This window comes from Coregonus clupeaformis, unplaced genomic scaffold, assembly GCF_020615455.1.
Source record: "Coregonus clupeaformis isolate EN_2021a unplaced genomic scaffold, ASM2061545v1 scaf3691, whole genome shotgun sequence".
Classification (NCBI taxonomy): Eukaryota; Metazoa; Chordata; class Actinopteri; order Salmoniformes; family Salmonidae; genus Coregonus; species Coregonus clupeaformis.
The window spans coordinates 665-14,654 of NW_025537145.1; the positions used below are offsets into that span (position 1 = coordinate 665).

The 13,990-nt window shown below is 39.4% G+C and overlaps 1 long non-coding RNA gene across 1 annotated transcript; it reads left to right on the forward strand.

Annotated features, from left to right (window-relative positions):
- The first annotated feature begins 1,396 nt into the window (after positions 1-1,396).
- LOC123490343 lies at positions 1,397-3,542 on the forward strand. Its single transcript, XR_006660910.1, has 3 exons — positions 1,397-1,436; positions 1,612-1,638; positions 3,475-3,542. It is a non-coding gene; the product is annotated as an uncharacterized LOC123490343 (long non-coding RNA).
- The last annotated feature ends 10,448 nt before the right edge of the window (positions 3,543-13,990 follow it).

A 13,990-nucleotide genomic window follows, 5' to 3' on the forward strand; every position in this document is an offset into this window, starting at 1 on the left:
AGTTGACAGTATGTAGAGCAAAAACCAAGCCATGAGGTCGAAGGAATTGCCCGTAGAGCTCCGAGACAGGATTATGTCACCAAAATGTCCGCCTTAATCTCTTTCCCCAGCCTCCCCAATCACAGCCCTTACCCCCAGCCCTGTCCTTTTTTTGTACACATACTAACCCAAACTCAGCCTTTACTCCCAGCCCCTAACTCTACCCCCAGTCAGACTACACCAAGCCCCCTTACCCCCCAGCCTTGCCCCACTCCCCAGTCCCCTAACTATCTCCCACACCCCCTAATTCAGACCCAGCCCAGCCCCTCACTCCTAACCCAAATGGGCAGGCAGTGCGGGCTCTGTGCGTCATTCCAGATCAAACTGTTGGTTTTAATGTGTGTTCCAATACAGGGAGGTGTGTGTGTTGAATTTGGCTGAATGGATGTGTGTTAAGCCTACTGGTATGGGCCAGCATGTGTAACTGTCTGATTTTGTAAATTCGCTGCCAACATTGACCAACAGGTGGTAATGATACTCTCTTCTCAGACGAGGAAGTCATCAGTCAGCTAAGTCTCTAGTTGTAGGGGATGGAAAAGCATTGGGACTATTTCTGTCATGGAATCTATTTCACTCATGGACTCATGTAAATGGGTCCAAAGAGATAAGAAGCTAATATTGATACGCACCTGTTAAATCTTTACATAGCTCAGGATAATATGACTATAATTAAAGACCATCACTACCATCTGCTGGCTGGATCTGTCTTCACGATTTGAATTGAAAACAGTTTTAGAATTTAGAGATGATTAACTAAAATATGGTTGAGATAAGATCATAAAAGAGGGAACTATGCTGTATGATAGCATAATCCCTCGTAAGGTCGTCACTAGTTAACAAAGTCACAAACCCTGCCCATTTTTACATTTTAGTCATTTTAGCAGATCGCATCTTATCCAGAGAAATCTAAAATATTGAGTGCATACATTTTCCATACTTTTTTAGTAACTGGTCCCCTTAATGAATCAAACCTACCCAACCCTGCTGTTGCAAGCGCCATGCTCCTACCAACTGAGTACATGGGACCACAATTAATATTCTTAAAATCTGATTTTAAACCTAACCAACCCACACTGCTAACATTGCAACCTGTAAACTTAAATTAAGACCAGAAATGTACATTTTTGTTTTCATTAAATGTTGAAGCGACAGGCCTATAGACAATTCACGACTTTGTGGCTGTGTTATCTAACAAGCAGAGAAGCAAAGGGGGAGGAGTTTAGTCCCAAGTGCTCTGTGCAAAGGTGAAATTGACATTTCTGTCTCGTATAGGCCTGAGGTGAAAATTGTTCTGTAAAAACGTGTATATATGCATATATAGGGAATATTAGAGAATGGTTATGGATTTAAAGAAACTTGTTTTTAATCTGAAGTGGAGGACGTGAAGACCAGTAAAGGTAAGAGGAGATCTCAGTATATATCACTTTCCAAACCTTAAACAATCCTGTTTTTAAACAACGAGGACTGGAGAAAGAGGAAGTGATGTTTCTATCTGTGTGATTGAGAAAATGAGAGAATCTGATGAATAGATGGTGGTAATGATGTGAATATGAATGTTTTCTTTTATTGCAGGGAAAATGGCAGAGTCCAGAGTTCATAGTAAGTCACCATATTCGAATTCATTATGAGCTTTTCTTACATATCAAAGGACAACGGTACTAAACCAACTATTGAAAATAAATTGTTTGTGGTTTTATTTCTTTATGTGTGTAAATGTGTGTATCACTGGATGAAATGTGTTAGGAACATTACGAGGAGTTATAGCTGAGTTTGTGTCTGTGAGAAAACAGCTCTACTGCTCCACAGTGACCTCTCCCACTCAAACAATCTCCTTTCATTATGAAACCCATTTAATCCAATCAGTCACAATACAGAATAAATAAAAAAACATTTGTACTTTACATGCTCTAGAGAAGTTAAAGTTGTTCTTATCAACAAATAAATATAATTATTAATCCAGAGGGATTTACAGTAGCAATGGGGATTACGTGTCTTGTCTCAAGGGTGCCATCAACAGATGTGTTACCCTGGGCTGGCTCAGGGATTCAAACCAGTGACTGTCTCCCGGTTTACTGTCCCAACGCTCTTAACCCTTAGGCTACCTGCCACACATTTCCTGACCAATGGGGAAAATACAGTGTCTCTAATTTATTCTATATATTTAATCATAGCAGATTATTTACTTTTCAGTAGATTGGTTGAGTTGGGATTGACAATGCCTTGATCAAAATGCTACAGATGATTTTACCACCATTATCCATTAGCCTTTAATGTTTAAATCAGTGATTTTTACTGTAAAACATCATATTTTCTTATTTCAGGGGGAATTTGCCAGTATATACCCAATAACTGCAGAATTAGTATAATATTTTAACTGATATTTAATGTCCAATAGGTTTGTTTAGTGTCTCTTGCACTGGGGTAGACTGTTCATATGAGTATAGCCCACTGGATTTACCTGGTTTCCTCCATATGAGTCACCCAAGGGTGTAGATACACAAGGCTCCTACAGGTAATGGGTCTCGGATAAGGGATTTACTATTGCCCAGACTCAAATCCCTTTCTGGCAACAACTTTTTGTGGTAGGAAAAAGTGAATGGGGCTGGGGCACATGTGTTTATACCACTGTACTATGAGTTTATCTATGAAATGTTTTGTGTATACAGGTCCGAGGTCACAGGACTAACTTATGCAAATAACAGGGTTGGGGGTGCAGTGAATAGCTGGATATAGGTTACTGTTGGTGACTTGGGGAATAAAGGCCTGCAGGAAAGTAGTACAGGGGGTGAGAAGTTGGCAAGTGACAACAGGGATGAGGTGTATTGGCAAAGGAACTGTGGTATTGAGTAACAAGTAGGGCACTTAGGGGCTATAATATCGGTGTATCGTACTTCATTGTATACATTTGAGGGTATTGTCATGGAGGTGTTAGGGTTAGGGAGATGGGGTAACAGGGCTGGGGTGTGTGGGTCATTGAGTTTAAGGTGGCCTGGGTAAGGGGCTTAGGTTTATAGATATTGAGGCTGAAGAATAGGAGTAAATATCTGTTAATTTTATTATAAGCAGAGCACGTACTGTCACAATTTTGTACATACTTTTCAATGAATGAAAAAATAACAAAATGGGATTACATGTTAGGGATACTAGTGGCATAATATTTGCATAGTGGCATGTCTGGGGAAAGATTTGGGAACAAATGGGATAATATCATTCCAGATAGTAAAGCATTTAGATTCTTCTATGATATATATTTTCCTTCAAATGAATATGTCTTTTTGGGATTGTATATATGTTGTATTTTAGAATTGACATGGTCACCGGTTGTTGTATGTCTATGTAGTTTTTAATTCCGCTGTGTTTATAAATGTACTGAGAGTATTTTGTTTTCCTGACAGATGGTCATTAAACCAGAAATGTTCTCTCTTTCTGAACGAGCTCAGTTTAAACTCACCTCAGAAGACCATGTAAGGGCTGATGTTGGTGAAGATGTCACACTCCCCTGTCTCCCTCACCTGAGGCCAGTGATGTTGCCATAGACGATCAGGGTTTAAAGAGACAGAGTGTATTACCTGTATAAGAATGGCTTGGGTATGACAGAGAGAGGAGTGGCTATGAGGGCAGAGGAGTGAGTCTGATCACCCAGGAGCTGGAGAGAGAACTAGCATGTCTGAGGCTGAAAGACATCAGGGAGTCAGATGATGGAGTCTACATATGTCAGGGTTATCCATGGAGAAACAGAAGGAGGGAGGGGATGCAGTGTGTGTTTAAGGTCAGAAGAGGTAAAGTGTTCTTATAACTCCAGTAATGTTTCTAAACACCTAAACAACAACAATAACAACTAGTCTCTCTCCCTGCTTACAGAACACTTCTACTTTCCTCATGTAGATAGGAGTTCATGGTAGGAGTTGATGAAGACTAGATGAATTCTGAATATCAACAAGTTAGAATGCAAATTACAATCACTCTGAGTTTTGGAGCTTGATGTCCTAAATCATTTGAAGCATTCCAATATTACTGGTCAAGTCCCTTGATTCTCATTAGTAATGAATGTGATGAACACCCATAACCCCTGATGTATATATCAAATCACTATGGTATTTGATTGGATAATGTGACAGATGGTGATTTGAAGGTAATGATAATAACACATTATTCATTACTCTCCATCTTGGATAATGGATGATCAGCTATGCGTTAAATTTCTTATTTGTCTTTTGTTTATGTGTGAATAACAGAAGACAGCAAGCAACGACCAGAGTGTTAATCTTAGATACTATAAAGAAGGGCAGCCTTGTGAATAGCAGTGTGTCTTTCTTCAAGGCTACAAATTAAATCAGTTTCTTTACATTTATATCAATACTCTCCCCAAATGTTCTCAAAGTAGGTTTTTAGGATTATGATATAGATGTTCTTCAAATTATCCTGAATTTAATACCATAGCCTCCCCATTGAGTATCTGCCCATAGAGCTCAACATTTCACATAGCCCTCCCAGAATATATCTGCCATAGAGCTCAACAATTCACACACCAACATTTAAATGGAACAGCTTGAATTCAGCTTGATGTCATAGTATGAAGCATTTCTTGTCATTCTCAGACTGCTCACATAGCTAGCACGCTTACATCCCTTTCCCTAGATGCACGTTAGTAATTAACGTGATGAACAGTCATTCCAATATGATGTATGGTATTTCATTTTCAAATTATGAAATGAGACAGAAATTCAATGAACAATAATAACTAATGCATTCCTGTTTTACATGATCATTATTCATGACTCTCCATCTTGGATAATGGATGATCTGAGACGGTGAAGTAATTACTTTATGTCTTTTTGTTTATTGACAACCTATAACACAAGACAAAGAAAAGACCAGAGTGTTAATCTGATACTATGAATAAGTACAGGCCTTGTGAACAGCAGTGTGTCTTCTTCAAGCACAAATTAAATCAGTTTCTTTACATTTGCTATCAATACTCTCCCCAAAGTGTTCTCAAAGTAGGTTGGATTATGATATAGAATGTTCTTCCAAATTATATCCTGAATTTACACACACATAGTCCTCCCACAAAATATCTTCCACATAGAGCTCAACATTTTACACTCCAAAATTAACACGGTATAAAGCTCTGAATTAGTTTGATGTCCTAGTATGAATCATTCAGACGTTCTTAGACTGCTCACATAGAATGCTTACTGATTACATCCCTTTCCTAGATTCGTACCTTTAATAATAATGAATGTGTTGAACAATCATTGCATGCAGTGTGTGGTATTTGATTGAATAATGGGATGGATTTAGAAATTAGATTGAATGTAACTGTAACAACAATACATTTTGTTACATTATCATTATTCATTACTCATATCTTTGGATAATGGATGATCAGGAGACCTTTATAGCCCTCCAAACAATATATACAGTGGGGAAAAAGTATTTAGTCAGCCACCAATTGTGCAAGTTCTCCCACTTAAAAGATAGAGAGGCCTGTAATTTTTCTCAACCTTTGTCTCACCGTTTGTTGGCAAGCTGGGTAAACTTTTTTGTAAGTCTTCACAAGGTTTTCACACACTGTTGCTGGAATTTTGGCCCATTCCTCCATGATCTCCTCTAGAGCAGTGATGTTTTGGGGTTGTCGCAGGGGCAACACGGACTTTTAACTCCTCCAAAGATTTTCATGGGGGTTGAGATCTGGGGCACTGGGCTAGGCCACTCCAGGACTCCTTTGAAATGCGCTTCTTTACGAAGCCACTCCTTTTGCACCGGGGGTGTGTTTGGGATCATTGTCTGCTGAAAGAAATCCAGCCACGCGTTTCTCTTCAATAACCTGCTGATGGAAGGAGGTTCACTCAAAATATCAACGATACATGGCCCCATTCATTCTTTCCTTTAACGGATCGTCATCCTGGTCCCTTTGCAGAAAAACAGCCCCAAAGCAGATGTTTCCTACCCCCATGCTTCACAGTAGGTATGGTGTTCTTTGGATCTTGCTCAATTCAGATTCTTTGTCCCTCCAAACACGACTAGGTTGAGTTTTTACCAAAAAGTTATATTTTGGATTTCATCTGACCATAGACATTCTCCCCAATCCTCTTCTGGATCATCCAAATGCACTCAGCAAACTTCCAGACGGGCCTGATACATGTACTGGCTTGGAGCAGGGGGATACGTCTGCACTTGCAGGATTTGAGTCCTGGCGGGCGTAGTGTGTTACTGATGGTAGGCTTTGTTACTTTGGTCCCAGCTCTCTGCAGGTCCATTCACTAGGTCTCCCTGGGGCTTCTGGACGATTTTGCTCACCGTTCTTGTGATCATTTTGACTCACGGGGTGAGAATCTTGCGTGGAGCCCAGATCGAGGGGAGATTATCAGTGGTCTCTGTATGTCTTCCATTTCCTAATAATTGCTCCCACAGTTGATTCTTCAACCAAGCGGCCGACCTATTGCAGATTCAGTCTTCCCAGCCTGGTGCAGGTCTACAATTTTGTTTCTGTGTCCTTTTGACAGCTCTTTTGGTCTTGGATATAGTGGAGTTTTGAGTGCGGACTCGTCTGAGGTTGTGGACAGGTGTCTTTTATACTGATAACAAGTTCAAACAGGTGACATTAATACAAGGAGGAATGCAGTGGAGGGACAGAGGAGCCTCCTGAAAGAAGAAGTTACAGGTCTGTGAGAGCCAGAAATCTTGCTTGTTTGTAGGTGACCAAATACTTATTTTCCACCATAATTTGCTAATAAATTCATTAAAAATCCTACAATGTGATTTTCTGATTTTTTTCCCTCAATTTGTCTGTCATATTTGACGTGTACCTATGATGAAAATTACAGGCCTCTTTCATCTTTTTAAGTGGGAGAACTTGCACAATTGGTGTCTGACTAATACTTTTTTCCCCCACTGTATATGCCATATAGTTCAAATTTTCACATAGCCCCCCACAATATATCTGCCACATAGAGCTCAACATTTCCCATCAGCCTCCCACAACTATATCTGCCATAGAGCTCAATGTTTCGACACCAGCCCCCTCCCACAATACATCTGCCATAGAGCTCAACAATATCGCACACCAAAAATTAAATGGAACAGCTTGAACAGCTTGATGTCACAGTATCAAGCATTCAGTCATTCTCAGACTGCTCACATAGTAGCACTGATTACATCCCTTTCCCCATATATGTACATTAGTAATTAATGTGATGAACAGTCATTCCAATATGATGTGATGATATTCCATGAAGTTATGCTAATGAGACAGAAATTCAATGAACAATAATGACTCATGCATTCTGTTTTACATTATCATTATTTATGACTCTCCATCTTGGATAATTGATGATCAGTTTTTGGTGAGTAATTACTTATTTGTCTGTTTTGGTTTATTGAAAAATAATAGCACAAGACAAAGAACAGACCAGAAGAATCTGATACCATGAATAAGAAGCAAGCCTTGTGAAAAACAACGTGTCTTCTTCAAGGCTACAAATTAAATCCGTTTCTTTACATTAATAGATACTCTCCCCAAATGTTCTCAAGATAGGTTGGATATGGGATGATATAGATGTTCTTCAAATTATCCTGAATTTACATACCATAACCCTCCCACAAAATATATGCCATAGAGCTCAACATTTTACACTCCAAAAGTAACACGGAATCAGCTCTAATTCAGTTTGATGTCCTAGTATGAAGCATTCAGTCATTCTCAGACTGCTCACATAGTAGCACCCTGGTTACATCCCTTCTAGATGTACATTAGTACGTATGAATGTGTTGAACAGTCATTGCAGTATGATGTGTGGTATTTGATTGAATAATGTAATGTGACAGGAAATTAGATTGAATGTAACTATAATAACTCATACAATTTGTTAATCATTATCACTATCGCATTACTCTCCATCTTGGATAATGGATGATCAGGAGCAATACGCATAGCCCTCCAACAATATATCTGCCATAGAGCTCAACATTTCACATAGCCTCCTCTGGACAATCTGCCCATAGAGCTCAACAATTCCACACACCAAAATTCAAAATGGAACAGCTTGAATTCAGCTTGATGTCCTAGTATGAAGCATTCAGACATTCTAAGTCTGCTGACATTGTAGCACTGATTAACATCACTTTTCCCTAGATGTACATTAGTAATGAAATGATGAACAGTCATCCAATATGATGTGCAGTGAATTTCATTAGAATTATGTAATGAGACAGAAATTCAATGAACAACATAATAACTAATGCATTCTGTTTACATGATCATTATTCATGACTCTCCATCTTGGATAATGGATTGATCAGGAAGACGTGAGTAATTACTTATTTGTCTTTTTTTTGTTTATTGACAACTAATAAGACAAGACAAAGAAAAGACCAGAGTGTTAATCTGATACTATAAAGAATTAAGGCCTTGGTGAACAGCAGTGTCTCAAGGCTCCAAATTAATTCAGTTTCTTTAGATTTATCAATACTCTCTTCCAAATGTTCTCAAGGTAGGTTGGATTATGATGTATAGATGCTCTCAAATTATCCTGAATTTACATACCATAGTCCTCCCACAATATTTCTGCCATAGAGCTCAAGAATTCGCACACCAAAATTGGAAAATGGAACTCAGCTTGAATTCGGCTTGATGTCACAGTATGAAGCATTCAGTAATTCTCAGACTGATCACATAGTAGCACTGATTACATCCCTTTCCTAGATGTACATTAGTAATGAATGTGATGAACAGTCATTCCAATATGATGTATGATATTTCATGAAGTTATGTAATGAGACAGAAATTCAATGAACAATATTAACTCATGCATTCTGTTTTACATGATCATTATTCATGAATTCCATCTTGAACAATGGGTTGATCAGTTGCGTTTGGGTGAGTAATTACTTATTTGTCTTTTTTGTTTATTGACAACCAATAAGACAAGACAAAGAACAGACCAGAGTGTTAATCTGATACTATGAATGAAGTACAGGCCTTGTGAACAGCAGTGTGTCTTCTTCAAGGCTACAAATTAAATCAGTTTTAGATTTATCATTACTCTCCCCAAATGTTCTCAAGGTAGGTTGGATTATGATGTATAGATATTCTTAATTTATCCTGAATTTACATACCATAGTCCTCCCACAATAGTACTGCCATAGAGGCTCAACATTTCACACACACAAAATTAAAAATCTGGAACAGCTTGAATTCAGCTTGATGTCATAGTATGAAGTATTCCAGTCATTCTCAGACTGCTCACATAGTAGCACTGCACATCCCTTTCCCTAGATGTACGTTAGTAATTAATGTGATGAACAGTCATTCCAATATGATGTATGGTATTTCCATTAAATTATGTAATGAGACAGAAATTCAATGAACAATAATAACTAATGCATTCTGTTTTACACCCTGATCATTATTCATGACTCTCCATCTTGGATAATGGATGATCTGAAGTCCGTGAGAATAAACTTATGTCTTTTTTGTTTATTGACAACCAGAAAACACAAGACAAAGAAAAAGACCAGAGTGTTAATCTGATACTATGAATAAGTACAGGCCTTGTGAACAGCAGTATGTCTTCTTCAAGGCTACAAATTAAATCAGTTTCTTTAGATTTATCATTACTCTCAAATGTTCTCAAGGTAGGTTGGATTATGATGTGATAGATATTCTTCAATTTATTCTGAAAATTTACATACCATAGTCCTCCCACAATATCATCTGCCAGTAGAGCTCAAAAAGCAATTCAACTCAAAATTAAAATGGAATCAGCTTGATTTCAGCATGATGTCCTAGTATGAAGCATTCAGACATCTCTAAGACGCTGACATAGTAGCACTGATTACATCCCTTTCTCTAGATGTACATTAGTAATGAATGTGTTGAACAGTCATTGCTGTATGATGTGTGGTATTTGATTGAATAATGTAATGTGACAGAACTGGGGATTGAATGTAACTGTAATAACTCATACATTTTGTTATACATGATCATTATTCATTACTCTCCATCTTGATAATGGATGATCAGGGAGAAATACCATAGCCCTCCAACAATATATATGCATATAGTTCAATATTTCACATAGCCCTCCCACAATATATCTAGGCATGAGATCAAAACAATTCGCACACCAAAATTAAAATGGAACAGCTTGAATTCAGCTTGATGTCACAGTATGAAGCATTCCCAGTTATTCTCAGACTGCTCACATAGTAGCACTGATTACATCCCTTTCCCCTAGATGTACATTAGTGAATGAATGTGATGAACAGTCATTCAATATGATGTATGAGTATTTCATTAAATTATGTGAATGGAGAGCAGAAATTCAATGAACAATAGCACAACTAATCCATTCTGTTTTACATGATCATTATTCATGACTCTCCATCTTGGATAATGGATTATCAGGAAAACGTGAGTAATTACTTAATTGTCTTTTTGTTTATTGACAACCAATAAGACAAGACAAAAGAAAAGACCAGAGTGTTAATCGATACTATAAAGAGAAGTACAGCCTTGTGAACGGCAGTGTGTCTTCAAGGCTCCAAATTAATTCAGTTTCTTTACATTTTATCAATAATCTCTTCAAATGTTCTCAAGGTAAGTTGGATTATGATGTATAGATGTTCTTCAAATTATCCTGAATTTACATACCATAGCCCCTCCACAATATATCTGCCATAGAGCTCAACAATTCGCACACCAAAATTAAAATGGAACAGCTTGAATTCAGCTTGATGTCACAGTATGAAGCATTCAGTAATTCTCAGACTGCTCACATAGTAGCACTGATTGCATCCCTTTCCCTAGTATGTACATTACTAATGAATGTGATGAACAGTCATTCCAATTTGATGTATGATATTTCATGAAGTTATGTAATGAGACAGAAATTCAATGAACAATATTAACTCATGCATTCTGTTTTACATGATCATTATTCATGAATCTCCATCTTGAACAATGGTTGATCAGTTGGCGGTGAGTAATTACTTATTTGTCTTTTTGTTTATTGACAACCAATAAGACAAGACAAAGAACAGACCAGAGTGTTAATCTGATACTATGAATAAGTACAGGCCTTGTGAACAGCAGTGTGTCTTCTTCAAGGCTACAAATTAAATCAGTTTCTTTAGATTTATCATTACTCTCCCCAAATGTTCTCAAGGTAGGTTGGATTATGATGTATAGATATTCTTCAATTTATCCTGAATTTACATACCATAGTCCTCCCACAATATATCTGCCATAGAGCTCAACATTTCACATAGCCCTCCCACAATATATCTGCCATAGAGCTCAACATTTCACATAGCCCTCCCACAATATATCTGCCATAGAGCTCAACAATTCACACACCAAAATTAAAATGGAACAGCTTGAATTCAGCTTGATGTCATAGTATGAAGCATTCAGTCATTCTTAGACTGCTCACATAGTAGCACTGCTTACATCCCTTTCACTAGATGTACGTTAGTAATTAATGTGATGAACAGTCATTCCAATATGATGTATGGTATTTCATTAAATTATGTAATGAGACAGAAATTCAATGAACAATAATAACTAATCCATTCTGTTTTACATGATCATTATTCATGACTCTCCATCTTGGATAATGGATTATCAGGAAAACGTGAGTAATTACTTATTTGTCTTTTTTGTTTATTGACAACTAATAAGACAAGACAAAGAACAGACCAGAGTGTTAATCTGATACTATAAAGAAGTACAGGCCTTGTGAACAGCAGTGTGTCTTCAAGGCTCCAAATTAATTCAGTTTCTTTACATTTATCAATACTCTCTTCAAATGTTCTCAAGGTAGGTTGTATTATGATGTATAGATGTTCTTCAAATTATCCTGAATTTACATACATTTACATTTACATTTACATTTACATTTACATTTACATTTACGTCATTTAGCAGACGCTCTTATCCAGAGCGACTTACAAATAGGTGCATTCACCTTATAGCCAGTGGGATAACCACTTTACAATGTTTTTATTTTTTTAAATCTAATTTTTTCTTTTCTTTTTTCTTTTTTTTTCTTTTTGTATTTTTTGGGGGCGGGGTTGGAGTAAAGGGGGTAGAAGGATTACTTTATCCTATCCCAGGTATTCCTTAAAGAGGTGGGGTTTCAAATGTCTCCGGAAGGTGGTGAGTGACTCCGCTGTCCTGGGCGTCGTGAGGGAGCTTGTTCCACCATTGGGGTGCCAGAGCAGCGAACAGTTTTGACTGGGCTGAGGCCCGGGAACTATGCTTCCGCAGAAGTAGGGAGCCAGCAGGCCAGAGGTGGATGAACGCAGTGCCCTCGTTTGGGTGTAGGGACTTATCAGAGCCTGAAGGTACGGAGGTGCCGTTCCCCTCACAGCTCCGTAGGCAAGCACCATGGTCTTGTAGCAGATGCGAGCTTCAACTGGAAGCCAGTGGAGTGTGCGGAGGAGCGGGTTAACGTGAGAGAACTTGGGAAGGTTGAACACCAGATGGGCTGCGGCATTCTGGATGAGTTGTAGGGGTTTAATGGCACAGGCAGGGAGCCCAGCCAACAGCGAGTTGCAGTAATCCGAGACGGGGAGATGACAAGTGCCTGGATTAGGACCTGTGCTGCTTCCTGTGAAAGGCAGGGTCGTACTCTCGAATGTTGTAGAGCATGAACCTACAGGATCGGGTCACCGCCTTGATGTTAGCGGAGGAAACGACAGGGTGTTGTCCAGGGTCACGCCAAGGCTCTTCGCACTCTGGCAGGAGGGACACAACGGAGTTGTCAACCGTGATGGCGAGATCATGGAACGGGCAGTCCTTCCCCGGGAGGAAGAGCAGCTCCGTCTTGCCGAGGTTCAGCTTGAGGTGGTGATCCGTCATCCATTCTGATATTTCTGCCAGACATGCAGAGGATGCGATTCGCCACCTGGTTATCAGGAAGGGGAAAGGAGAAGATTAGTTGTGTGTCGTCAGCGTAGCAATGATAGGAGAGGCCATGTGAGGATATGACAGAGCCAAGTGACTTGGTGTATAGCGAGAATAGGAGAGGGCCTAGAACTGAGCCCTGGGGGACACCAGTGGTGAGAGCACGTGGTGCGGAGACAGCTTCTCGCACGCCACTTGGTAGGAGCGACTGGTCAGGTAGGACGCAATCCAAGAGTGAGCCGCGCGAGATGCCCAGCTCGAGAGAGTCAAAGGATGCAGAAAAGGAGGAGAGGAGGAGGGTTGAGGGAGGCAGAATCAGGAGATTGGAGGGAAGGATTGAGCAGAGGGAAGAGATGAAAGGATGGAAGAGGAGAGAGTAGCGGGAGAGAGAGAGCGAAGGTTGCGACGGCGCATTACCATCTGTGTAGGAGCAGAGTGAGTAGTGTTGGAGGAGAGGGAGAGAGAAGCTCGTAGCTTAGTGGTTAAGAGCGTTGTGCCAGTAACCGAAAGGTCGCTGGTTCTAATCCCCGAGCCGACTAGGTGAAAAAATCTGTCGATGTGCCCTTGAGCAAGGCACTTAACCCTAATTGCTCCTGTAAGTCGCTCTGGATAAGAGCGTGCTAAATGACTCAAATGTAAAGAAAAGGATACAAAGTAGTGGTCGGAGACTTGGAGGAGTTGCAGTGAGATTAGTAGAAGAACAGCATCTAGTAAAGATGAGGTCAAGCGTATTGCTGCCTTGTGAGTAGGGGTGGACGGTGAGAGGGTGAGGTCAAAAGAGGAGAGGAGTGGAAAGAAGGAGGCAGAGAGAAATGAGTCAAATGTAGACGTAGGGAGGTTGAAATCCCCCAGAACTGTGAGGGGTGAGCCATCCTCAGGAAAGGAACTTATCAAGGCGTAATTCACACTCAGAATTAAAATGGAATCAGCTTGAATTCAGCTTGATGTCATAGTATGAAGCATTCAGACATTCTAAGACTGCTGACATAGTAGCACTGATTACATCCCTTTCCTAGATGTAAATTAGTAATGAATGTG